The sequence below is a fragment of the Carettochelys insculpta genome, chromosome 12, assembly GCF_033958435.1.
Source record: "Carettochelys insculpta isolate YL-2023 chromosome 12, ASM3395843v1, whole genome shotgun sequence".
NCBI lineage: Eukaryota > Metazoa > Chordata > Testudines > Carettochelyidae > Carettochelys > Carettochelys insculpta.
Window position 1 is genome coordinate 11,098,722 of NC_134148.1, and position 27,833 is coordinate 11,126,554.

Sequence of the window (27,833 nt, forward strand, 5' to 3'; positions counted from 1 at the left end):
ATAGTCCATGACTTTATCATGCAGACACCTGCCCCAACCCCAGCATGTTAGGAATATAAAGCTATGACTGACTCAGTTTATAAAACCCACAGACTTTTACACTACCCATCCACAGTCCCCAAATAGACATGCTTGCACTATCTGCCCAGCAATAGTTTTTCAGATGCAATAAGAGATTGTACTTAAAATCATAACAACATTAGAGTGCTGTCATGTTCTGATGTACTAATCAACGTTGCAATTAGTCCACACACATGGAATTTCCAGGAATCAAGTCAGGGGAAAACATACTACACAAACCCAGAAAAGCCACCATCTTTCAAGCAATTTTGAACACTGCAAAGTCAATTAGCTGCAATAGAAATGTAAAGCACTTAAGAAACTCAAACCATTCAGCATTGACAAAGAACATTTTGTTTTATACTTTTTGACAGCAAAGCTACCTATTTTGTTTTAAAAGCACCAATACCATAAACATTTATTAAGGAACACTTCCAGTCTGTGATACAGATATCAAGTAACAAACTCTGTATTATCAAACTCAATTGCATCACGTAAGGTATTCTAAAATTAATTTATGTATCATCATACCTGTATTCTCCTTCTACCACACATTTTTGTGGGTTAGGAAGTTCTGTGTCAAAAATGAACTGACTGAAAGGTCATTTAGCAAAAGACGACAACAATACAAAAAAATAGCTTTTAAATGCTAAATGGTGGAGTTTTCTACTGCCTTAGTGAGCTATTTTCAACTGTTCACTTTCTTTAAGTGATGAAGATATAAAATGCAATCTGAAGAGTTAATGCAACTTATGTTATCAGCACTCTTTGCCCATGAAGGCTTATGCTCCAAAATACGTGTTAATCTATAAGGTGCCAAAAGACTTATTGTTTTTCTAAAGATCTAGACTAACTTGGCTACCCCTCTGATACTTAAAGCTCAAGTACACCACCGTTGGATGGCTGTTACTACACATGCCATCTCCCATCAGAGGTGGCATGGTAACCAGGCAATTTGAAGCAGGCTAATGAGGTGCTAATGTGCATATTCAGGGTCTATTAGCATAATGGCAGCCACACAAATTTCAAAGTGCAGACTTTGAATTGCAGACTGACAGTGCAGATGAGGGCAGCTTTGAAATACGTGCCCTGCTTCAACATTCCCTTACTCCCACAGAACTAGATCAGAGTAAAGGAATGTCAAAGTGGGGCACTTATTTCAAAGCTACCCCTATCTACACTGTCAATCTGCAATTTGAAGTCTGCACTTTGAAATTCACATGACTGCCATTATGTTAACGGAGCCCTGAATATGCACGTTAGCGCCTCATTAGCCTGCTTCAAACTGCCTCATTACCATGCCACCTCCGGTGGGAGATGGCATGTGTAGAAGCAGCTTCAGTCTTTAACCTGTGGCTTGTGTTGTATCACTTGCTCTTATACCACTTACTAAAAGCACATCATGACATCTAACTAGCAAGTTCGTTGGCTTTCAAGACCAATACAACCAAATTTGAAGATAATTATGCATGCACTTCAGAAGACATATTATTGTACTTACAAATTCCTTCAAACTGATCTGGGAATTTAACAGGGTGGGACAGACCAGCAATCCAATCCAACGGCAAACAAGATCTGGACGTTAACCCACAGCAGGGCACTGCTGAAATAAAAACACTGTAAGAATTCCCTCTCAGTACACAGTTTAGTAGCTGTAAAAGAAACAACCGCACTTCCTAACACCATTCTTCTGAACAAAAGCAACACTAAGTTACACAAAGAAAGACAGTATGAAATTTGACACACAAGTGTCCATCCCATAAATGACTTATGGCAGAGTTAAGCTGGAAACAAGCCAACACGGTGTACTTTGTAGTATTAAGTTACTACTATGTTACTGCAATGCAAAACACTGCAATCTAAGAATCTCTAAGAATTGCAAAGCTAAAACTGACAGTTCATTGCTCCTGGGTATAGTCGCATGCAGGTAAACGGGGAAAGATTACTACTGATCAACAATCACCAATAATTATGGTAGCAGTATCACTATTTCAGTTTACCAAAACATTACAATTTTCTACCAGTACTTATGTGGTCATCTAAGGCCAGGTCTATACTTAGCAAAAAGTCAATTTAAGATACACAATTCCATCTATGACAACAATGTAGCTAGAGAGTCAACATATCAAAGATCAATTTTCTGATCGTCCACACAGTGTGGGTTCAACAGGAGAAAGTCTCCCGTAGATATCCCTTACTCCTCATGAGAATGAGGAGTACCAGGGACAACAGTAGAGCCTTGATGGTTCGATTTAGTGTGTCCCCACAAGGAATGCTAAATCGAACCCTGGAAGATTGACCCTGAACAAGTCAATCGTTCAGTAAGTGTAGACATGCCCTAAGCATTCAGTACGGTTGGTCATTTTGCAGCCACTTAGAAGTGCAGAGTTCTAAGTGACTGAACTCTGACTAGCAAAGTCTGCAAGAAGTTCAAAAACTACAGTATTTGAGCAAGACAAAAAAAAGAACCTATGTTTAAATATTGTTTCATTCCCATATACAGCTCAGCTGAAATTTGAGGCCATCGAGTATAAGCAAACATGAGAGAACAGAATTGCACAGTATTCCAGACGAGGTTTCACCAGTGTCTTGTACAATTGAACTAACAGTTCCCTGTCTCTACTGGAAAGATCTCATCCTCAAATTTCATTTTCCTTTTACATGACCACATCACATTGGCAGCTAATAGATATCCTGTGACTGACCAAGACCCCAAGGCCTTTTTCTCCTCTGTTGCTTCTATGTGATACATCCCCAGCATCTATCAAAAATTCTTGTTGTTATTCTCTCCATGCATGACCTTGCACTATCAAATTTCATCCCATTTGTATTACTCCAGTTTTCAAGGTCAAATCTTTGTATATGATATTCCAGCAACACCACCCAACTTGGTACCATCTGCAAATTTTATTAGCACACTTGTCTGCATTTGACTTGTACCTCAGATGTAGCAATTTCTACTTTCATATTCTCATTCTATTTGTCACTGCTCCTAAGTGCCTTATTACTCATTAAAAACTGAGGCAAAATATTCATTTAGGTATTTGGCCATGCCTAGACTATCTTTAATCTCCACCCCTCTCTCAGTGCTTACAGGTCCCACCTTGTTTTCCTTTTCTCAGGTGGCTACAGAGACTTTTATTATGCATTTTAATCTCCTTTGCATGGTCCCACTCAGCTTGGCTTTTGGCAGTTCTCTTTTCATCCCTGAACTTCCTGACCCCCAAGAGATAGCTCTCCTTGCTGATCCCTCACATCCTCCACTCCTTGTAGACTTTCAGCTTTCTCTTACTAGCATGTTTGAGATGCATGCTCTTCCAGTTTGGTCTGCAAGCCTTCCCTACATATTATTTCCCCTTTCTTAAAATTTAGATATCTGATACAGGTGATTGTCTAGAACTTTTACAGAAAAAACTATATTCCAAACTACCACATCGAGTTTCCCTGACTATTTGCATTTTGATTTCTGAGTGCAAGTGATTTCAGTTTCAGTTACTGTGGCAGTTGGGATCGTGTGCCTGTGAGGGTTGGAGTCTTTCTGATCAGCCTCAGGGTCAGGCTTCCCCTGTGTGACTAATGAGGGGGAGGCCTGACTGAGGTTTGCAGGTTTTAAAAGCCAGAGTCAGAGCAATCAGGGGAGCAAAGCGGGCAGGGGGCTGCAGACAGGTCAGTTTTAAAAGAGAGTTTGACAGAGGGGTTCCACTATGGTTAGAAAGAACCACAACACATGTGCCAGCACTGCTTCTGTCTCTGCCACCTGCGCCTGTAGTCAGACCTCCTGACCAGGGATGTCTCTACCCAGACCCTGCTGTGGTTTTGCACCGGAAATTCCCGCCTACTGAAGTCCAGGCTGGGGACACCATCCAACGTGGAACATCTTAATAAATGTGAAAAGTGTCTTCTGATAAAAGCTCTCAGAAAGCAGGCGGTGGAGCTACAAGATGACGTAGCTGAGGAGTATTAGACTCCACGAGCAATTCCTGGACAGTATTCATGTGGAGACAGCTGAGGTTAGGTTAGCTGTCCCAGCACAAAGGAGTGCTGACGTCTCGGGGGGGGGGGGGGGGGGGGGGGGGCCGCTGGTCACATCCAGCAGCAGGCAGTTCTCTACGCCTGCTTCCAACCCTCCCACTCCGGTGCCAGGAAACCGTTGTGCCGTTCTGGATATGAGTCATACAGGAGATAAGGAATCAACCGCTACAGGTGAATCAGAGAAGCCTTGTACCCCCAAGGGTGGAAGGTCTCCTGCCACCACTATAGGAAAGAAAAGCAGGATAGTGGTGGTAGGAGACTCTCCTCTGAGGGGGACGGAGGCACCCATCTGTCGCCCTGACATATCATCCTGGGAGTTGTGCTGCCTGCCAGGAGCGTGTATCTAAAAAGTTACAGAGGCACTGACGAGGATAATCCGGCCTACTGATTACTACCCCATGCAACTCATTCATGTGGGCACAAATGATACTGCAAGGTGTAACCTTGAGCAGGTCAAGCATGACTACAGGGCTCTGGGAGTACAGGTGAAAGAGTTGAGAGTGCAGGCGGTGTTCTCATCAATCCTTCCTGTCCAGGCTGGGGCCCAGGCAGAGACAGGAGCATCCTGGAGGTGAATGCCTGACTGTGAGGATGGTGTCAACGAGAAGCACTTTGGCTTCCAGTCACGGGATGCTATTCCATGAAGGACTGCTAAGTGGGGATGGAATTTACCTTTCAAGGAATGGGAAGGATGTATTTGGATCAACACTGGCTAGCTCAGTGAGGAGGGCTTTAAACTAGTTTCGATAGAGCACAAGTGACCAAAGCCCACAGGTAAGTAAAAAACCTGAAGACCTGGGAGTTGGGTTGGAAATGGGAAGAATCATGGGCTATAATAGCGGAGGAAAAAGAGGGACTAGGCAGAACTGGGGGGAGGAGGGAAGTACAAAAGCCAATCAATATCTTAGATGCCTATATACAAATGCAAGGACCATGGGTAATAAGCAAGAAGAACTTAATATCAGAATAAATGAACACAACTATGATATAACTGGTATCACAGAAACTTGGTGAGATAATACACATGATTGGAATATTGGTATAGAAAGGCACAACTTATGCAGGAAGGATAGGCACAGTAAACAGGGAGGATGTGATGTCTTTTACATCAAAAATGTGCAAACCTGGACTGAAGTGGAGATGGATGCAGGAGACAGACATGTTGAGAGTCTCTGGGTTAAGTTGAAAGGGGTAAAAAAACGCCAAGGGTGATGTCGTGATAGGGTCTACTACAGACCACCTAGCCAGGCAGAAGAGGTGGATGAGATTTTCTCTAAACAATTAACAAAATTATCCAAAAAAACAGGAGTTGGTGGTGATGGGGGCTTCAACTATCCAGACATCTGTCGGGAAACTAACACAGTGAGGCACGTAATATCCACAAAGATTTTGGACTGCATGGATGACAATTTTTTTTCAGAAAGTGGAAAAAGCTAGTTGGGGGGGAAGCAGTTCTAGATTTGACTTCCACAAATAGGGAGGAACTTGTTGAGAATTTGAAAGTGGAAGGTAGCTTGGGAGAAAGTGACCATGATATCATAGAGTTCATGATTCCAAGCAATACTGAAAGGGAGAACAGCAAAATAGAGACAATAGATTTCACGAAAGCAAATTCTGGCAAACTCAGAGAGCTGGTAGGTAAGGTCCCAAGGGAAGCAAGATTAAGAGAAAAAACAAGTCAGGAGAGTTGGCAGTTTTTCAAGGGAACATTATTAAGGGCCCAAAAGCAAACTATTCCGCTGCATAGGAAAGCTAAAAAGTATGATAAAAGACCACCTTGGCTTAGCCAGGAGAGCTCGCATGATCTCAAAATTAAAAAGGAGTTGTACAAAAAGTGGCAAGTAGGAGAAATTACAAAAGATGTATATAAGCAAACAATGTGTGCACGCCGGGGCAAGATTAGAAAGGCCCAGGAGCAGAACAAGCTCAAATTAGCTAGAGACATAAAGGGTAACAAGAAGTAATTCTACAAATACATTAGAAGCAAGAGGAAGACCAAGAACAGGGTAGGCCCCCTACTCAGTGAGGAGGGAGAAACAACATCAGGAAACTTGGAAATGGCAGAGGTGCTTCATGACTTCTTGTTTGGTCTTCACCAAGAAGGCGGATGCAGAAATGCCTAACATAGTGCATGCTAGTGAGAAGGGGGTAGAGGATAAAATACATAAAAACTACTTAGAAAAACTAGATGTCTTCAAGTCACTAGGGCCTGATGAAATGCATCTTAGAATATTCTAAGAGCTGATAGAGGAGGTTTCTGAGCCTTTAGCTATCATCTTTCAAAAGTCCTGGAAGTCAACAGAGATTTCAGAAAGCTAGAAAAGGGCTAACATATTGCCCATCTCTAAAAAGGGGAGAAAAAAAACCAACCCAGGAAACTACACACGCATCAGTTTAACTTCTGTGCCAGGAAAGATACTGAAGCAAATAATTAAGGAATTCATCTGCAAACACCTAGATGAAAATAAGGTGATAGGTAACAGCCAGCATGGATTTTAAAGAACAAATCATGCCAGACCACTCTGATAGCTCTTTTTAACAGGATAACAAGTCTTGTGGATAAGGGAAAGGTGGTGGATGTGGTATACCTAGACTTTAGTAAGGCATTTGACATGGTCTCACACAATCTTCTTATCAATAAACTAAGCAAACACAACATAGATGGGGCCACTGTAAATTGGGTGCATAACTGTCTGGATAACTGTTCTCAGAGAGTACTTATTAATGGTTCACAGTCACGCTGGAAGGGCATAACAAGTGCGGTTCTGCAGGGATCTGTTTTAAGACTGGTTCTGTTCAATATCTTCATCAAACGATTTAGATATTGGCACAGAGAGTATGCTTATTAAGTTTGCAGATGGATATCAAGCTGCGAGGGGTTACAACTGCTTTGAAGGATAGACTCAATTTGGAATGATCTGGACAAACTTGAGAAATGCTCTGAGGTAGACAGATGAAGTTTAGTAAGGACAAATGCAAAGTACTCCACTTAGGAAGAAACAATCAGCTTCAATGGGAAGCCACTGTCTAGGAAGGAGTACCGAGGAACCGTCGCCAAAAAAGCAAACATGACTCTGGGATGTATTAACAGGAGTGCTGTGAGCAAGACATGAGAAGTCAGTCTTCTGCTCTACTCAGCAATCATTAGGCCTCAATTGGAGTACTGTGTCCAGTTCTGGGCACCACACTCCTAGAAAGATGTCGAGAAATTGGAGAAGATCCAGAGAAGAGCAACAAGAATGATTTAAGGTCTAGAGAACATGAGCTATGAGGGAAAACTGAAAGAACTGGGCTTGATAATTTAGAAAAGAGAAGATTCTGAGGGGACATGTTAGGGGTTTTCAAATACCTACAAGAGGGTTACAAGAAGGAGGGAGAAAAATTGTTCTCCTTGGCCTCTGAGATAGGACAAGGAGCAATGGGTTTAAACTGCAGCAAGAGAGGTTTAGATTAGACATTAAGAAAAGCTTCCTAACTGTCCGCATGGTTAAACACTGGAATAAGTTACATAGGGACACTGTGGAATCTCCATCGCTGGAGATATTTAAGAGCAGGTGAGACAGACACCTAGTGGGGATGTTCTAGAAGGTACTCGATCCTGCCAAGAGGGCAGGGAACTGCACTCAATGACCTCTTGAGGCCCCTTTCAGTTCCAGTGTTCTAAGATACTTTAAGTCAAAATTTCAGAACCTAATTCCAAGCCACCACATTCAGATCCTTGAGTCCTTGAGTCCAGTCCACTTTCTGAAGCGATTGCCTTATTTTTTAAAAAACAACAAGGAGACCTGTGCCACCTTATAAACTAACAGATATTTTGGAGCCTAAGCTTTCGTGGGCAAAGACCCACTTCATCAGATGCATAAGTGGGGGGCAGTCAGAGAAGGATTTAAAGGGGAGTGGGTCTCAGTAAAGGGGAGGCCCAGAGCTGACAAGGTCTCTTCAGTCAGAGTGAAAATGGCCTATTATTGGTAGTTAATATGCAGAAGTGAACATCAAGAGAGGAGAAAACAAGTCAGTTCGTCGGGTGGGGGGGATGTGGCCTATTGTTAGATAGTAATGCATAGGTGTGAACATTAAGAGCAGAGAAACTGCTTTTGTAATGGGCCAACCACTCCCAGTCTCTGTGTAATCCTTGGTTGATGGAGTCAAATTTGCAAATGAATTGCAGCTTGGAGATTTCTCTCTCCATTTTATTTGTGACTTTTTTTTGTTGTAGGACTGCTACTTTTAAATCCGTTACTGAGTGTCCAGGGAAACAAGACAGTTACCTGTTCCATAACTGATGTTCTTCGAGATGTGTTGCTCGTGTCCATTCCAATTGGGGTGTGCGCCGGGTGCATGCCCAGTTGCCAGAAGCTTTTTGCCTTAGCTGGTAGCCCTAGGGTCGGTGCGGCACCCCTGGAGTGGCGCTCATATGGTCACTCAAATATGCACTGCCTGAACCGTCCCCCACTCAGTTCCTTCTTGCCACCTACTCTGACAGAGGGGAAGGCGGGAGGGTTTTGGAGAGCAACACATCTCGAAGAACACCAGTTATGGAACAGGTAACTGTCTTTTCTTCTTTTAGTGATTGCTCATGTGCATTCCAATTTGGGTGAATGCAAGCCAATGTCTAGGAGGCAGGGTCGGAGCCCCGAAAGGAGTCTTCCCCTGCGTGCTGCATAACTGTACAACGCACTGCAATGTGTGAATGGAAGACCAAGTGGCCACCCTGCAGATGTCCTGGATAGGGACCTTGGCCAAGAACGCTGCAGAGGACGCTTGTGCCCTAGTGGACTGAGCCCTGATTGGGGGAGGGGGAATCCCCACCAGCTCATAGCACTCTCTGATACAGGCCACTATCCAGGAGTAGATCTGCTGACAGGAGACTGGGTGCCCCTTCATCCTGTCTGCCGCTGCAACAAACAACTGCTACGACTTCCAGAAGGGTTTGGTCCTGTCCATATAGAAGGCCAGTGCCTTCCGGACATCCAAAGTGTGCAAGCTCTGCTCCCTAGGGGAGGCATGGGGCTTTGGATAAAACATTGGTAAAGTGATGTCTTGGTTAATGTGGAAGGGGGAGACCACCTTAGGCAGAAACACTGGGTGGGGTCTCAGCCTGACCTTGTCTTTGTGGAACACCGTATAAAGTGGGTCTACTGTCAGGGCCCTGAGCTCTGACACCCTTCTGGCTGAGGTAATGGCCACCAGGAATGCCACCTTCTAGGAACAACATAGAACAGGAGGCGAGAGGTTCAAATGGGGGAGCCATAAGCTTAGACAAAAGCAATTTAAGGTACTATGTTGACAGGGGGGCCCGAACCTGTGGTTTGACTCTTTCCATTCCCTTCATGAACCTTTTTACCACTGGGTCTCAGAAGACTGATGATCTCCCGGCCCCTGGGTGAAACACCGAAATGGCTGCCAAGTGCACTTTCAGGGAGGACAGCAACAGCCCTGTCTGGCTTAGGGCCAGCAAATAGTCTAGGATACATGGTATTGGGGTCTCTCCCGGGGTCAACCCCTTTTGAGTGGCCCATATAGTAAACCTTTTCCATTTGGCCACATATGTTACCCTCGTGGAGGGTCTCCTGCTGTTCAGCAATACTTGCCTGACAGGTTCGGAGCAGGCCAGCTCGACCAGTCTCAGCCATGGAGCCTCCACGCTGTGAGATGCAGCGCCTGGAGACTGGGGTGCCGCAGTTTCCCCTCCTCCTGTGTCAGCAGGTCTGGGCACAGCGGAAGCACCTCCGGGGTGCAAGTGGACATCTCCAAGAGGGTCGAGTACCAGCGCTGTCAAGCCCAGGCTGGGGCCACCAGGCTAACTGATGCTCGGTCCAACTGAATTTTCAACAGTGTTCGGTGGATGAGCGGTATCGGTGGGAAGGCGTACAGCAATGGACCCGACAAACAAATGCTGAAGGCGTCTGCCCAAGAGCCCAGACTTCAGTTCTGGTAACAGCAGAACGTCCTGCACTTCACATTGAGATGAGTGGCAAAGAGGTCTACCTGGGGACGTCCCCACCTCTGGAAAATTGAGCTCAATACTTCCATGTGTAGTGACCGCTCGTGGTCCATGAAGGACCTGCTGAGATGGTCTGCTAGGGAATTGTGAGCCCCAGGCAGGTAAAACGCCATCAAGAGACTGGCACTGGATGCAGAAGTCCCAGAGCACAAGGGGCTCAAGACACAGGGGCGACGAGCGTGCACCCCCGTTTGTTTATATAGGACAGTGCCATGGTGTTTTCTGTGCTGACTGTAACACACTGCCCCTTCAGTTCGCTCTGAAACACTTCACACGCCAGCCGAACCCCTCTGAGCTCCTGCACGTTTATGCGGAGCTGAGCGTCGGTCTTGCTCCACACAGCCTGAGTCTGTTGGTCCCCCAGGTGTGCCCCCCAGCTCAGGTCCGAGGCGTCTGACCAGGGAGAGGGAGGGTTGCGGGGGACTGAAGGGCACTCCCAGGCAGACCGACCTGGCTTCTAGCCACCGGTGTAATTTTGTTAACGCTCTTGGGGGGACTGTCACTAACTTGACTATATTGTCCCTGACAGGTCTGTATACTGAGGCGAGCCACAGCTGGAAGGGGCGCATTCATAACCTGGCATGCCGGACTACGAACGTGCATGCAGCCATGTGGCCCAACTGTATGAGGCATCCCCTGGCCGTTATGGTTGGGAACCTGATCAGGCCTTGGATGCAAGACGCCATGGCTTGGACCCTGCTCTGGGGAAGAAAGGTCCTGGCTTGCTCTTCATCTAGTCGGGCATCCACAAACTCCAAGACCTGAGTTGGGGCTAGCACGGACTTTGCCTCGTTCACTAGGAGGCCTAATTCGTCGAACGTTTCTTGTATCAGCTGTACGTTTCTCACTACCTGTCTTTCTGACCGACCTCTGATCAGCCAGTCATCTAGGTAGGGGAACAGGTGCACTCCCTGCATAAGAAGGCTGCCACTACTGACATACATTTGGTAAAGACTCTTGGGGCTGAGGAGAGGCCGAATGGAAGGACTGTGAACTGGTAACGGTCCTTCCCTAGCACAAACCGGAGTAACCCCCTGTGAGGTGGATAGATTGTTATATGGAAATACGTGTCTTGTAAGTCGAGAGTGGCAAACCAGTCCCCTCATTCCAGCATTGGGATAATTATGCCCAGGGATATCATATGAAACTTGATCTTTTTCACAAATTTGTTCAGGTTTCGCAGGTCCAAGATTGGCCGTAGCCCCCTTTCACTTTTGGGATTAGGAAATAACGTGAATAGAATCCCTGCCCCTGGAATTCCTGGGGAACTTCCTCTATAGCCCCTTTTTGTAGGAGGGCCCCTACCTCCTGCCTGAGAACCGTCTTGTGAGGGATTCCTGAAGAGAGAGAGCAAAGGGGTGTGGGAAGAAAATTGGATAGCATATCCCTTTTCCACTGTGCACAGGACCCACTGGTCTGATGTTATGCTGCACCATGCATGGTAGAATAGGGAATGGTGGGATGAAAATAAATACTGAGCTGGAACTGTGGGAGTGGCTGGCGTGTCACTCCCAACCGCCCCATCAAAACTGGTGTTTAGACCCTGGTGGGGTTTTCTGGTGGCTCTGGTCCTGTGTCTGGGGGCCCTGACGTCTCCTATTATGGTGGCCCCTTCTCCTGTTCCCATCCTGTTGTTGTTGTGGGAACTGTCTGAACTGGGGCCTCAGGTTAAAGTGTCGTCCCTGGGTTGCTGGTGTATATAGACCCAGTGAGCGTAGGGAGGTCCGTGAGTCCTTCATACTATGAAGCCTCTTGTCAATTTTTTCCAAAAATAGGGAGGGGCCCTCAAAGGGGAGGTCCTGAATGACTGCTGCACCTCCCGTGAGAGTCCCACGACCTGAAGCCATGCCCCCTTTCTCACGGCTATACCCGAGGCCACAATCCTGGCGGCTGTATCAGCTGCATCTAGGGCGGCCTGTAGTGCTGCTCTAGAGGTGAGTCTCTACTCCTCCACCAGGGCCGCAAATTCCGACTTAGTCTCTGGCAGGAGCAGTTCAGTGACATGGTCCATGGAGCTGGCCGTATTGGATGCTGGTTAGCAATTCTCACCTGGAGGCCACCTGCAGAATACAGTTTCCTACCGTACAGGTCTAATTCTTTGGCCTCTTTGTTTTTGGGGGAGGGCCCCTGGACCCCCTGCCTCTCTCTGTTGTTCACAGCATCCATGACTAGGGAGTCAGGGGGAGGATGGGTGAACAGATGTTCATTTCCCTGAGCTGGGACAAAGTACCAGTGCTCATTTTTCCTAGCTGTGGGCAAGGCTGAGGCTGGGGTCTACCACACTGTCTTTGCTGTGTTGGCAATTGTCTTTATAATGGGCAGTGCCACACTAGTCAGTCCAGACGTTGAGACAATGTTTGTAACAGGGTCTATTTCATGCCTGACCTCTTCCGCCTGCACCCCCGGACTCTGGGCCACCCTCCTCAACAACTGCTGGTACGCTCCTCCATCCTCCAGTACTGGGGGTGCAGAGGATCCAACCACCACCTCATCTGGGGAGGACAAGGACGAGGGCATCATGCTCTCCAACCCCACTGGTGCAGGGGGTTCTGGCATTTCCATTCGAGTCCCTGGCACTGTGGTCTGCGGTGCTGTGCTCAGTGCCTGGGGTGAAGGGCTCCCTAGTGGTCTCTGGTACAGTGCCATGAAGACAGGGCCACTCTGCACCTGGGATGGCACTGGTTCTGTCAGTGCTGGCACCCACTGGTCCCCAGTGCCTGGAGGGCTGGTGCCCATGCTTGGGTTGTCACTGACTGCACTGGTGCCAGCGCCATCATTGGTGCTGACGACTCTGCCTGCTCTCTCGGTGAGGCTCCCAAAGCAGTGGTCAGTGCTGATCTCGGCACCTGAGGAGCACCAGGCACCCTAGTCATGAGTCCTATATCCACCCCTGTCCTCATGGATCACCCAGGGAGTCCAGAAGGGCCATTGTGTGGCACCTTGCGGGGGGAGCCTTTGCCACTCCCCCTCTGAGGGGCATCGGAAGCGGTGTCGATGCCCACTGTGTCGAGATGACCTCGTACTTCCACTCCAAGTTGAGCTGGAGTAAAACGAGTCCGACTCCGACGTGGACTCTGACACCAATGACCATGGCCGTGCCAAAGGTCCCGTATCACCCACTGATTCTTGCGCACTCTGCACCGTCTGCACGGCTCTGAGGGAGGCAACCGCTTGCGGGGGTCTCACCAGCATCAGGAACTGTGCTGGGTTTCCTAGAGCCTGTTCAGGTGCCTGAAACTGGGGCAACGAAGGCTCCCGGTGCAGCGTCTGCAGCGGCATTGTAATTTGCAGGAGGCCTTGCACAGCGCTAAAGGCCTCCGGCATTGAGGGCAGTCTGGGAGAGCACGGGCTCCCGCCTCGTGCTGGAGTTGACGCCTGCACTTCATGACCCCAGTCACGGTGAGATCTGGCGGACTCCCCCGAAGCTTGCTTTTGCCGCCTCCTCTCTTGGGATTGACCCCGGTCCCGTCTTCTCTTCTTGTGAGGCACTGGGGACTGACTCTTGTGGTGCCGAGGCCTGCTCTCAGCGCCAGGAACTTTCCGATGGCACCAATGGTGCCAGAGCGCTCTGCACCAATGACGCAACGCTCTGAGTTCCCACTGGGGAAATGTTCAGGCGCAAGGCTGATTCCACTGGTAGAACCTTCAGCCACTGAGCTCTATCTTTAAAAGTCCTAGGCTTGAAGACATTGCAAACAGAGCAGTGCTCCCAGAGGTGAGCCTCACCGAGGTAACTCAGGCAAGCCCCATGCGGGTCACTTTTGGGCATTCATTTGCCATATTTTGAACAGGACAAACCCTGGGAAGCCAGGCATCCCCTGGCGCCGAGGAGGGTTAAAGACCCACCTCAGCTCACTAGGTGCTAAGAAGAGCTATTTACCTATGAAAGATAACTATTTAAAACAATAAAGACTACCAGCGAATGCTCAACAATGAGGGCGCTCCAGCAACCAACAGTGCAGCGAGAAGGAACTGAGCAGGGAGCAGGGCGGGGGGGTGCATATATGGGCAGCCATATGGGTGCCACTCCAGGGGGCGCTGCACCGACCCTAAGGCTACCAGCTAGGGCAAAAAGCTGCTGGTAACTGGGCATGCACCCAGCACACACCCAAATTGGCATGCACATGAGCAATCACTCGAAAAAGAATGAAGTGTTCTCCTACACTTTTTTGTATGTTACCATTCCTGATGTTTTATTTGCGTCCATTTATTCTTTTACAGAGAGACTGTCCAGTCTGGCCAATGTAAATTGCGTGGGGCACTGCTGGCACATGATGGCATATATTATACTAGTAGATGTGCATGTGAAAAAGCCCCTATGATGTTAGGTCCTGTGATGATATTGCTGGTGTAGATATGTGAGCAGCAAGGTTTGTTGCAAGGGATTGGTTCCAGGTTTAGAGTTACTGTGTTGTGGTTTATAGTTGCTGGTGAGAATTTTTTTAAGGGTGGCAGGCTGTCTATAGGCAAGGACAGGCCTGCCTCCCAAGGTCTGTGGGAGTGAAGTGTCATTGTCCAGGATGGGTTGCAGATCACTGATGATGCATTGGAGAGGGTTTAGCTGGGGGCTGTATGTGATGGTCAGTGGTGTTATCCTGTTTTCCTTGTGAGGCCTGTCTTGTAGCAGGTGGCTTCTGGGTACATGTCTGGCTCTATCAATCTGTCTCTTCACTTCCTTGGGTGGGTACTCTAGTTTCAGGAAAGCCTGGTAAAAGCTAGACGTTTGTCTCTGTCTGATGGATTGGAGCAAATGCAGTTGTACCTTAGTACCTGGCTGTATACAATGGATCATGTAGTGTGCCCTGGATGGAAGCTGGAGGCATGGAGATAAGCATAGCAGTCTGTGGGTTTTCAGTTTAGGGTGACCATCACTTATTTGCACAGTAGCGTCCACGAAGTGGACCTCTCTGATACTTATTTTTTAAGTTCGTCTTTGCTATCAAGGATCCTAGTTGTCAACTTATTTTTGTGTATGCTTTCATTTAGTTTCAAATGAATTAGTTTACAATCACTCATAACTAGTACCTCTATAACCATCTTGTCTATGAAATCCTCTATACTTACCAACATTAAAACTGAAACTTTTGTTTGGTGAGTATTTGGTGAAAAAAATCGAACATCTGTCTTCTCCAGGAATACTACTAGTGCCACTTGTCCTTTCAACTATATTCGGGATATTAAAATCTGCTACAATAATACAATTCCCTGTAGTGTTTATTTAATTAAATATATTCAAGAGGTGTGTATCCATATCCAAATTCAACCCTGAGAGTCAGTAGCAGACCTCAAGCACTACTAGAGTGGACCCTGTTAGCTTTGTTCCCTTACATGATTCTGCCCTCAACAGATTCTATTTTATTCATTCCTTCACTTCTAACTTTTTACATTCTTCCTCATCGGCAACACACAATACTATTCCACCACCTTTATTTTGGCTTGTGTCTTTCCTACACAGAGGCCATGTCTACACTAGCCCCAAACTTCGAAATAGCCACGCAAATGGCCATTTCGAAGTTTACTAATGAAGCGCTGAAATGCATATTCAGTGCTTCATTAGCATGCGGGCGGCCGCGGCACTTCGAAATTGACGCGCCTCACTGATGCGCGTCTCATCCCAATGGGGCTCCTTTTCGAAAGGACCCCGCCTACTTCGAAGTCCCCTTATTCCCATCAGCTCATGGGAATAAGTGGACTTCAAAGTAGGCGGGGTCCTTTCAAAAAGGAGCCCCGTCGGGATGAGCCGCGTGGCAACAAGGTGTGCCAATTTCGAAGTGCCGCAGCCGCCCGCATGCTAATGAAGCACTGAATATGCATTTCAGCGCTTCATTAGTAAACTTTGAAATGGCCATTTGCGTGGCCATTTCAAAGTTTGGGGCTAGTGTAGACGTAGCCAGCATGTACGCTTCATTACCTGTGTTCCAGTCATAACTATTATTCATCCACACTTCTGTGATCCCCATATTATCAAATTTCATGGCCTCAAATTATTAAATACCAGTTCTAGCACTGAAAATGGAACCTGAAATGCATTGTGTGATATTTCTGGGAGTCATGACATTAAGACAACTTAGCATTGCTTGCTGTGTCAAAGGAAGATAGTTACTGAAGGAAGCACAGAAAGGGACACCTCTGTGGGCAGGGGAGATGTGTGGAGGTACACAAGGGGTCACACTACCCCCAGCACCCACACACTCACTGCTCAGCATTGCACTGCTTCTGGTGAGTATGAAGGTCGTCCTGCCCCTCCCCCAGAGCAGCACAGCTGGAAAGCAGCTTGCATTGCTCTTGGGCTGCACTGCTCTATGGATGGGAAGGGACCACCCCCACACTCACTGGAGATGGAGCCATGCTTCCAAAGGAAGAGAGAGGTGAGAGCAGAGCAGTGGCAGGGAGGGCTCTGGAGCAGAGGAGATGCAGGTGTGGGGTGGGGTGTCCAGTGGGCTCGCCCCAGTGTTCTCTCACCAGTTGCCACTGAATGAGATACTTGGTGCTGGTACAAATATGAGCTTAAAACTGGAGGAGACGGTGGGGCAGGAGAGAGGAAACCAAAAAGAACAATGCTGGTTAGCAGAAAGACTTTACAACAAACAGTGTAGTGAGGATACAGGGCAGTAAATTCACACAAAGAATGGACAAAGAGATAGTCTTCAAAACAAGATTCCCACAAGTCAATAGACTAAGTTGAAATGCCTCACTGAAGCAACAAAACCAAACTAGTATTCCAATTTCTAATCCAGTTTGAACTGCTCCATAGTTTTCCTTCTTCTGTTTACTGGTAGTTGATTTCTTTTCCTCTCAGTAGCTTAAAAAAAACCGTGGTACAATATTCTGTTTTACGCTTCCAGAGATTGTTTTATAAAATTTAAACCAAAAAAAAAAAAACCAAAAAAACCACACCCTCCGAAGTGAAGTCATTTATTTGTTGTGAAACTATAGCAGCCGCCATTCTTGTTCATTTTTTTAGCACTGTAATCTATGCAGTCAGGCTGCTGTTTGCGATGTGCACTCATTCCCGCTATGAATGCTTGCCCTCTGACACAGTAAAATAACTTGGCCTAATACTGTGCAGCTAATCCAACATCGAAGCAGTTTACACAACTAAGATAGCGATTTATGTTTGTTATGGTCATTTGTTTTCCACTGCTTTAGAACAATGAACGGCATTAATAGTTTAACCTTCAGTTTTAAGCCTCTATAAGTTTAGGCTCCACATCCAGCCCAGGTAGAGGGGATTTCAGTGTTGCCAATCTGCAGTTTTACTGTGGGTCTCGAAATTTTGCCCAGGACTAGAGTCATCATCTCATGATGACACAAGCATCAGCCCTCTTGTAAATTTCATCCCTGCTTGGCAGGAACTCCCAGTGCCCCCTCTTGGGAAAGAGCAGTCAGTCATGGCTGCTGCAGGAAAGCAGGTATAGCTGGAAGATCCCATTCTCATAGGAGGGAAGGGGGGAGCTGAAAAAGTCCCACAGCTCAGGGTAGATCCTTCTCCTCCTCCCCACTTCCCCCCACCCCAAGGTGCTCACTTGTACCATACTTTTACATTTAAGACCACAAAAAAGACTGAAGGCTTGAGACAGAAAACAAAATAAAAGTAACCCATCATCAGCATGATAAACGTGATTTATCAAGACACTGAACAAATGTCTGTACTTCTAAGCCAAGGCAATACACAATGAGCTGCCTTAAAAGGATCTGCTTGAGCTCAAGTTCCCGTCCATTCCTACAATATCAGATGTTAGCTTGCTCATTATCTGCACCCTTTCCAGCATTCATGATTAAGGTAATCTGTATTCTTGGACACAAATGTTTTCTGCGTAAAGCAAACTTGCAGTTTGTGCTGTATATTCTTCCTTCCTGCCACACCATCTCAATTTCTCATGCCAGCAGAAGTAGCCTCTCTCTTTACACACAAGGCCATAAATTTTATCACTGGCAATCTACAATATGCCAACAGAAGGGACCCACCTACTATAGCAAGTAACATTAACAATGTCCCATTATCTTTTCCATTCCAAGACACTAAAAGTATTGTTCTTAACTGGTCTCACAAAAGTAACTGTGTCCAAAAACCCAATTAGCATACTATTCTAGCTAGCTAACAAATGACAGCATTTACTTTTTGCTCAGTAGTCATTAGCTGTAATACATCCATACTATAATATCTGCAAGCAATACCATATTTTGGCTTCAGTGCTCCCTGTAATGTGTTTCCTTGTACAGCCGCTCAGGGGAGATTCAAATGCTGGCCAGCTGATTAGCAGAGTGCACACAGCTAGATTTTTTTTTCTGTTGGTGGTGCATATTTTCACGTGCCTCAGTGAATACAAAATCATTCTGCACATACATGTAAAATATACCCACATGGATGGAAAAGACAGGGGAGTTTTGAGAGCAAGATCTCTCTGCTAATGTTGGTTGTCTCTCTCCATCAGTCTAGGTAGACTGACTCTTTTGGATGGTGACAGGGATTTGTCTAGTCTGTCCACTTCATCTGTAAATCAAGCTGAACCACGTCTGTGAAATCTGGTGTGTGGTGTTACCTGTGTGCCCACTGCCATATGACCCAAGAGTATAGGTAGCGTCTGGCTGATAGCTGTGAACTGTTTTGGACAGTGAGTGTAGCCGGGATAGCGATCTAGGTTGGTGCCTGTGAGCTACAGGCATTATACTGGAGTGAGAACTGACTTTTAGACCCAGATCTGTAAACATGTCCACTACAGACTGGGGGACTCAGTGAGCATCTCGAAAAGACCAGGTTCTGAGGAGGCAATCACCCAGATAAAGGTAAATCATAATCCCTTAGGAGCATGAGTGGGTAGCCACCACTGAGACCCTTTTGGAAAATACTCACAGAGCTGATGATATCTGGAAGGGGAGCACCTGTGAGTTGGTAGGATCGAGAAATGAAAATGCACATCCTGAAGAGATGATCTACTTATCGACATAGAAAAGTCTTGTGAAACCAGTCTCTAAAGAGGGACAGGGAAGGTATTGGGGAGGGGACATAGAGGTGGAACAGGTAAGAGTACCCACTGCAAATGATCTCTAAGACCCATCAGTCTGACATTACGCATTTCCAGGTGCTGCAGAATGTTGCCAGCCAGTGACCAACTGGTGGTCGGGTGTAGCAACAGCAGTTGAGGAGAGTGGTCTACGGCCACCTCAAGCACTACAGCAGAATTGGTGTTTGTATGTGGATGGCTGGGGGACAGAGACTGCAGGCTCGGAGCTTTACATCTTGAAAATTCTGTCTTCTTCCTCTGTGGCTCACAGTAGTGTTCACACGAGTATTGGGAGGTGCATGACTCATGCTGGAGCTGCAGACTAATTTTTTTTTCTGGCCTGACATGCCTAAACAATGGCTCAAGAATCCTTCGGATACATCAGGAAGAGATGCATCATTCGTTTTTCCACTGAGGCCTTAAAGAATGACTTTGACCATTGATTGTACGTCTTTCAAGAAGGCCAAGAGATGGAGGTAAGAGGCATGACACATTACTGCCACTGTGGAGATGAACCTCAACGCAATATCAGTTGTATCAAGGGCAGATAGTAATGTCATCTTCATTACCAGCTGACTCTTCTGCATGAGGGCCTTAAATGGGTCATGATGCAATTCAGGCAGCTGTTCATTAAATCATTTAGATTTGACTAGTTGCACAGTCTCATTTCACCACGAGGGCTTGATAACTGGCAATCTGAAATGAAAACGTGGTAAGCAGCCCAACACCACGGCCACTGAGGTGGCAGTGGCATAGAGCCTGTTGGGACACCAACAGTTGACCATATCAGAATGACAGCAGTGGAGCCACAAAAGGAAACACCTGGGGACTCTCTTGTTATTAGGCAATGGTGAGAGCCTGGGACTAGTACTCCTCTGGTTCACTATCCGCATCTACTAGAGAGTGAGGGAATAATTCCTACACCAAATCTTTGTCAGGAGGCCCAGTACTGAGATGAGATTCTGACATGTCGGTTAAATGAAGGTTCCACAACTGCCAGAATTTCAGTGGTGTTGACTAGCCTGAGGCCACTGACAGTGCTGGGGAGGAGACACCTTGCCTGCACCAGATGGTCAGTTGCCAAATGGGCAATGGTACAGATGGGACAACTCAACCAGTAGCACCTTTGAGTGCTTGCTCATAGCCTCCTCCCTTGGTGCTGTTAAGCCCTTGCCATTGGGTCTTCAGGCATATTTACAGTACCTGCCACGGTAGATTTTCTTGAGCTGTGGGTGCTGGGCTTGGTCTGTCTCAATGCCAAAGGCACTGAGGAGATCAAGTGTGCCAGGAATCACCTGAGAGAGACGAACAGCTGATTTCTTCACCCCGTAGCCCTCAGATGTTGAGAGACATTGGGAGGACCGATGTCTGCCCAATAACTCCTGGCTCAGGTCGAGAGGGTCTGAAAGCAACTTCTATGAATGTAATCTTCTGCCTCAGCTCTCTGTTCTTCTGAGACTGAGGTCTAAACCACCAACAGGGAGAACAGTTTTGAGGGTCATGTCCTTCCCCAAGGCAACAATTGCACTGCAAGTGCATGTCTGCAATAGGGATAACATGGTTCCACAAGAGGCACTTCTTGAAACCCAGAGAATTGGGTACGTTCTGGTGGGAGGAATGATGCCCAACAAAAAAGGGCAAGAAGAAAACACTTTTTTTTTTTTTTGAGAAAATAAGAGACACTACAATAACTTATACTAAAAACTACACTGTCCATTACAAAAGTAAGGTTGGGATAATATTCATTAAGAGACAGCTCATGGCTCCGTTTCCAGCCAGTAGAGGTTGAGAAGGAACTGAGAGGGGTTAGCCTGCATGTGCCACCTGGCCTTGGGGCTCAGCAAAGTAGAGAACACATGTGTGGGCCTAACAGTTCTCCAGTCAGCAGCACAGGCACACATGTACTCCTAGAGTGGAACTCCCATCGGGGCAGTACCTAAAGAAGAAACAAGATAACCATGAAATACTTTATGGAGCGAGTGCTGACATTACAGAGGAGCTAAGCACAAACCAGGGGAAAGAACGCACGTTTAGTAACAATAAGTGTAACTCTGAACTGCAAGACAGTGTTGCTCTCAAACAAGTATTTCACAGGTGAAAGGTTACCCCAGCAAGTAACAGATAGCACATGTGTTGGAGCAAGGGATTTTCACACACTCCCTGGCTTCAGAGGGTTCCATTACTTTTGGAGATGCACATCTCCCAGAACTGGAAGGGACCTCAGGAGATCATCCAGTCCAGTCCCCTGCCCACTTGGTGGGACCAAGCACCATCTCTGACATGTATTTGCCCCAATCCCTAAATGGCCTCCTCAAGGATTGAGCTCGCAACCCTGGGTTTAGCAGTCCAATGCTCAAACCACTGAGCTATCCCTCCCCCAAATATAAAGGGTTTACAGGTTGATTCAAAAGTTCTCTCCATCTCCACTATAAAAACTATTTTACCACCCCGACAGATGTTGTATGATGTTTTCAGGATTTAATAGAATCTCGGCAAGCCGAACATTGAAATTAGGCCGAGTGTAAGTTGTTACTTGCACTTATGCACTTGACTTGCTATTTAAGTGGTGAAGCCAGTGAAGCAAGCTGAGTCACACTTTTTCAACCAGCCCACGTGCTTGAACACTTTCAGAAGTTACTGTCAGCATCTGTCATGGACCAACTGGACTGCAAAGCAGGATGAATATTTCCAGGGCTAAACTCTAGAAACCAAATTACATCTTCCACAGTAGAGACTGTTCACATAGAAGATCAAGACTGTCCTCAAGTGACTAATGACCAGTGCTTTTTTTGTGCCAGTATTGAATAGCAGCACCCCAGCGGACCCACCCATAGGACTGGCTGGACGTGGGGGGGCAGGGAGCCAGCTGAATACCAGCTCCTTTAGATACCTGACACTTCACAAGAGCCTGATTTTCTGCGTGCAGGCGACCAACACTTTCACAAGTCAGATCTCTTTAGAGATTCTCTTCCAGGGAACCCAAAAACTGAGACCCTCCATCACTAGTCACAAATGGAAAACCTTGGTCTTGGAAGGATTATCCCACTAGGGTTGAGTCAACTGATAGTCAACAAATCGGACAAAATCACCCAGGTTATAAAGAAAATTGCCTTATGCCACAGAGCCCATACAGGGATCCACCCAGAATTTACTTCCTCATGTCAGTAAGCAACGGAAGGAACTGGGAAACTTGTAATGGCTACCCTTTCACATCACCCAGCTTTCAGGGGTGTTAAGGCTGAAGCAGTTTAAGTGTGCGGGGCCAGTGGGGGGGTCAGGCTGCCGCCGTTTGGGACCACAGAGCCAGCAGGGGGGTCAAGCTACCGCGGTTTGGGGCCACAGGGCCAGCAGGGGGCAGGGGTCAGGCTGCCGCCGTTTGGGGCCACGAGGCATCAGGCTGCCGTGGTCACAGAGCCAGCAGGGGATCCGGCTGCGGGGCCGGCAGGGGGGTCTGGCTGCCATGGTTTGGGGCTGCGGGGTCAGGTTGCTGCAGTTCAGGGCCACAGGGCTGGTGGGGGGTGGGGAGAGTCAGGCTGCAGCAGGCTGGGGCTGTGGGGCTGGCGGGGGAGGGAGTCAGGCTGTGGCAGGTTGGGGCTGCAAGGCTGGCAAGGGGGTCAGATTACAGCAGGTTGAATCCACGGGGAAGGGGAAGGCTCATGTTAGTACGAGGAGTTCACTCGTCTAGTGAACTAAGGTAGGTACGTGTCCCTCGTTTTAGCGAGTACTCGTAAGTAAAGTACTCGTTTAACAAGGGATGAGTGTAACACCTTCTGATAAAAGTCAAACAGTCCAGGACCTCACATACCCAAGAACAGATACTGTTTATTAAATGAAAGATTCACTCTCGCCTGAGTGAAAGGGATAAACATATGTTACCACCTTGTTAGCAAAGGATAGTGCTAGCCTTGATAGATTTTTAAAAAGTTAAACCCCATGTTTAGTGGATGGACATAGTTAGTTCTGTAGATTAGTTAAGGCCAGAAACCAAGTTTTTTTTAAATGATTAAAAATCACCATAGTGTTTCCTATTACAATTCTAGAGGTGAGACCAGTATGTAATTACAATTGGTGAAGTATTCTAAAATGTGCCTCAAGAATAAGTTTATTTATAGCTTACAGATAATTGAAGCCTTCATTGAAATGGTACTAGTGTGGGGTCTGCCCCTCCCACTCTGAATTTTATATGTACAAGTGTATAATTAGGCAAGTAATGAATCTTTGAATAAAGTATAGTAAGTGGGGCTGACTGTCACAATTGCAGATGATTCCCGGTAGGATTCAATCACCAGTACTATTATTAGGTTGACATGAAGGACCACAGCCACAGAAATCTGACCAGTCAGAATTTCCTATCTGAACAGGAACATATTTGATGTGCAACCAGCTGTTCTCGATTTGTGCTGTGCTGTGCCTGGGAACTGTCTCTGCTCAGGGCTTCACTGCAGGGCAGTGACACAAAAGATTAAGAGTGCCAGGAAAAGCAGAATTTCATTTTTAGAACACATAACAGGTTAAACGCCAAGAACGCTAACTAATATTTATCTGTAACATTAGTTTGATTCTCTTTGGAATATAATTCCAGCTCAAGTGTACCATCATTGAAAAACACTCTATGATCCATTCAAGTGTCCACATCCTAAGGGTGAAAGGCACTTCTAATTTAAGGAGGGCAACTCCTACCAAGTTCAATAGCAAGAAGTCTTGTGGCACCCGCTTCATCAGGGTGGTTTCAGAGGGGTATTTAAAGAATGGGGTCCCAGTAAAAGGGAGGGCCAGAGCTGACAAGGTCTATTCAGCAAGGTGGAAATGGCCCATTATCAACAGTACGTATCATATATGTACGTATCATATACATATCATATCAAGAGATACCTACTATTGATAATGGGCCATTTCCACCTTGCTGAATAGACCTTGTCAGCTCTGGCCCTCCCTTTTACTGGGACCCCATTCTTCAAATACCTCTCTGAAACCACACCCCGTTGCATCTGATGAAGTGGGTCTTTGCCCACGAAAGCTTATGCTCCAAAATATCTGTCAGTCTATAAGGTGCCACAGGACTTCTTGTTGTTCTTGAAGCTCCAGACTAACACGGCTACCTCTCTGTTACAAGTTCAATAGGACAATGCTAAAGCCCTTGGTGAGTTTAGCACAGTTGGTTACAGGTTGGCCAATGCCTAGAACCTTGGATTAGCACTGGGAGAAAGGGATATCAGGGCACAGAAGCGTTCCTTACTCTCACTTTCAGCTAAGTAAGACACGTTTTGATAAAACTAAGCAATGAGAGAAATCAGCACACGTAGCAAGTTTACAAAATATTAAGCAAAGTCAGACTTTCTTCTTGAATCCATATATGCAGAAAGTTAATGGCTTATTTTGTCATGGGATTGCTCTTATGAGCCAAAATCAGCTTTGATCAGTACAGAAAGTGCTGCTCTTCTGCTGTAAGAGTCAGCTATGGCAACAGCTGAGCCTACTCAAAGCTGTTAGAAGCTTCCTCCAAACAAATACTGAAAGCATTTCCTGGCCACTTGGAAAGAGAAGACAGCTTCCACAAAGACAGATTACTTCTGTTATGGCATATCAGAAACCTCCATCTATTATGTAATATAACAACTAACACTAGCCAATGGCAGCAAGAGGTTGATTTAACACTGGTTTTATTTACAGGCTTTTACAATGATTCTCTTTTTACTTGAGGGCCAGACAGATAAAGCAACACTGACTCCTTCAACATGAACTGGAAATTCCCAATGTAGAGGGAATGCAATGTAAGGAACTGCCTTTCATTTCAATATGAAAATTCTTTTCCAAATAGTGCACACTTCCAGACAGCTCCGGGAATTAACTGTACTAAAATGTTTTCTTTGCCTGATGCAATAAGAGAACGCCTGGTTCAAGTAGCTTAGGTTTACATTTTTTGTTATGATTCAACTACCCCAGCTCCTCCACTTCCTGCACCAGCCACTTTTATCCTTCTTCCTTGGCAACCAGATGACAGTGGCATGACAAGTGACATGTATCCACAATCAAAATAGAAGTCTTGGACCCTTTACCCAATGTAGCCCATCCCACAAAACTTGTGGTGGTAACTACTGAAATCTCAGTCCACTGCTTTTTGGAAACACTAAATAAAGCAGCACATTTGGGACAAAACTAAGGACGCTTACTGTAGACACTACCAGGTACGCTGTTTAATGTCATGAGTTACTGACTTATGGGATCATGCCTATTCAGTTGAGTCTACAACACTGAGTCTTGGGTCACAGCCATAATCTGCAAATGTATCAGGTAATATCAGAAAAATCTCTGGAGTTGTGTTACTGCAAAGTGTAAGCATGAGCTTGGGCTGCGATTATGCTTATAAGAGATGCCCAGAGTGATGGATTCATTATATAATTATTTTCAGGTTGCACTATCATCCAGTTTTCTGTGACGTTAGATGTGTAACAAAATAATATTGCAATAACTAGGCAAAGAAAAACATAAATGTTACCTGTAGTATTTCCATCTCCTGCCTGCCAGATTTTCCTGCCATAATGCTTTACTGGTGTGGACATGAACCTATACACCAATATTGCAGTTGCACACATCTGTGTGTGTCCCTCCCCCTCCCCAAAAAAGAAAAACCCACCCACTCTCGCATTCCGAGCTTTGTCCTCCCTTTGTCACAGCTGCCTACACAGTCATTCATGCACATAATTAATTCACGCTCAAATGTGTTGCTGCAGCTGTTCTATATTTAGCCTGTCTTTCTAACTAGCATTCGAGAATCAAGGCAGGTGAACATTTTAAGTTGGATTTAACAAGGGACTATGCACTGGGAAGAGCAGCAAAGTGAGCTTGTTACACACACTTTCAGACCTACAAAAACTTGCCACCACCTGCGCCATGAAGGACAGGGTGATTTCAAGCATGGAAAGAAGCATCCTTTAGATCAGGAGTGGGCAATAATGTCCACACAGAGGCCATTCCATGAACTTCGGTACTGGTCATAGGCTGGCTCTGGGCTTCCCTGAAGGGCAGGGCCTTAGGAAGAACTGGGGATGGGGGCTACAGAGAGAGCAAAGAAAGTCTGTGACTGTGTAAGAGAAACACTGTGCAAGAGACAGGCTTTGTGGAACAGACTGAGTGGGTGATGCAGCGTGTGTGACAGTGACACAGAGGATATGAGCTGGTTGCTGCTGGGTAAGTTTTTGAGAGAAGCTACCATCTCTCTTTTTGGGAAGTATGTTCTGCTCTGTCGTCACCCCGCTCCCATGCGCTGCACTCCAGAGTGAGTCACTTACCATCCACAGAATCCGAGAATCCTGGAAGAGATCTCAGGAGGTCATCGAGTCCATCCCCCTGCCCAAAGCACGACCAACCCTAACTCAATCATCCCAGCCAGAACTTTATCAAGCTGGGACTTGGAAACCTCTAGGGATGGTCCTCTCTATGTATCACATTCCAGTGCTTCACCACCTGCCTTGTGAAACAGTTTTTCCTAATATCCAACCTACACCTTCTGTTATATAACTTGAGATCATTGCTCCTCATTCTGAAATCCACCACTACTGAGACCAGCCTCTCCCCCATTTGCTTGAGAACCCCCCCATCAGGAAGCTGAAGGTTGCTATCAAATCACCCCCTCACTCTTCTCCTCCGCAAACTTAATAAGCCCAAATTCCTCAGCCACTCCTCGTGCTCCAGCCCCTTAATCTTTTTAGCTGCCCTCCATGGGACCCTCCTCCATTGCATCCACATCCTATGTATACTGGGGGGCCCAGAACTGGACAAAATACTCCAGATGTGACCTCACTAGTGCTAATAAAGGGAAACAATCACTTCTCCAGATCTACTGGAAATGTGCCTTCTAATGCACCCCAATATGACATTAGCCTTCTTGCCTACAAGGGCACACACTGTTGACTCTCATCCAGCCACTCACCCACTGTAATCCGCAGGTCCTTTTCTGCTGTACTGCTACTTAGTCAGACTCCAGTCTGTAAACAGTGCTTCGGATTCTTCCGTCCCAAGTGCAGGACTCTGCACTTGTACTTGTTGAACCTCATCAGGTTTCTTTTGGCCCAATCCTCCAATTTATCTAGGTCACTCTGGACGCTATCCCTACCCACCAACGTATCTACTTGTCCCCCAAGCTTAGTGAATGCTTCAGACTGGAGCAGCTCCGCTGTGTGTCTCCCTCTTGCCAATCCCTGCTCTGCAGAGATGCGGTACAGAGGCAGGGAAGCACCCTGACTTAGGCACTACCCTCTGCCCTCCATCCCCTTCCCTGCTGCACAGGTAGCAGGAGACTCCTAGGAGCAACTCAGCTGCCGACAGAACAAGGTGGGAGGAGGAGCAGGTGAAAACATGTTTGCGGCTGTAAGCATGCACGCTCTGCTAATCAGCAGGGTGGGCCATATCCAGTCCCCTGGGCTGATTTTGCCCAACTGTTTTATCCACTAGTGTTGCATAAATCACATGACTGCATGTGTAAATGACTGCTGCATCTGACCTCGAATACAGATAAATTCATGTTGTTTTCTACTGAAAGTTCACATGCTCAGCACTTCTACCAGAAAAGAATCTACTTTGGATAGAATGAGAGAAAAAAGGTCTCTTTGTGCTGCCCCCATGCAAACAAAAAGCAGACAGGGTCCTTCCACCTCCTAAAGAGCTCACCGGGGGGTGGGGGGGAGACTTCTAAAGTTGCAAAGACTAATACCAACTTTGAAGCTTGCTGCACC

At 46.5% G+C, this 27,833-nt stretch overlaps 1 protein-coding gene across 6 annotated transcripts in view; it reads right to left on the reverse strand.

The window, feature by feature from the left end:
- TLN2 (talin 2) overlaps positions 1 to 27,833 on the reverse strand; it is a 495,540-nt gene that overhangs the window by 405,229 nt on the left and 62,478 nt on the right. For 5 of the 6 annotated variants that reach the window (XR_012647070.1, XM_075006264.1, XM_075006260.1 and 2 more), the window contains exon 2: positions 1,562 to 1,660. The gene's annotated coding sequence lies outside the window, so the exon portion shown is untranslated. Of the gene's footprint in view, positions 1 to 1,561; positions 1,664 to 27,833 lie in introns of all 6 variants that reach the window. The other variant, XM_075006263.1, reaches the window with a different exon arrangement.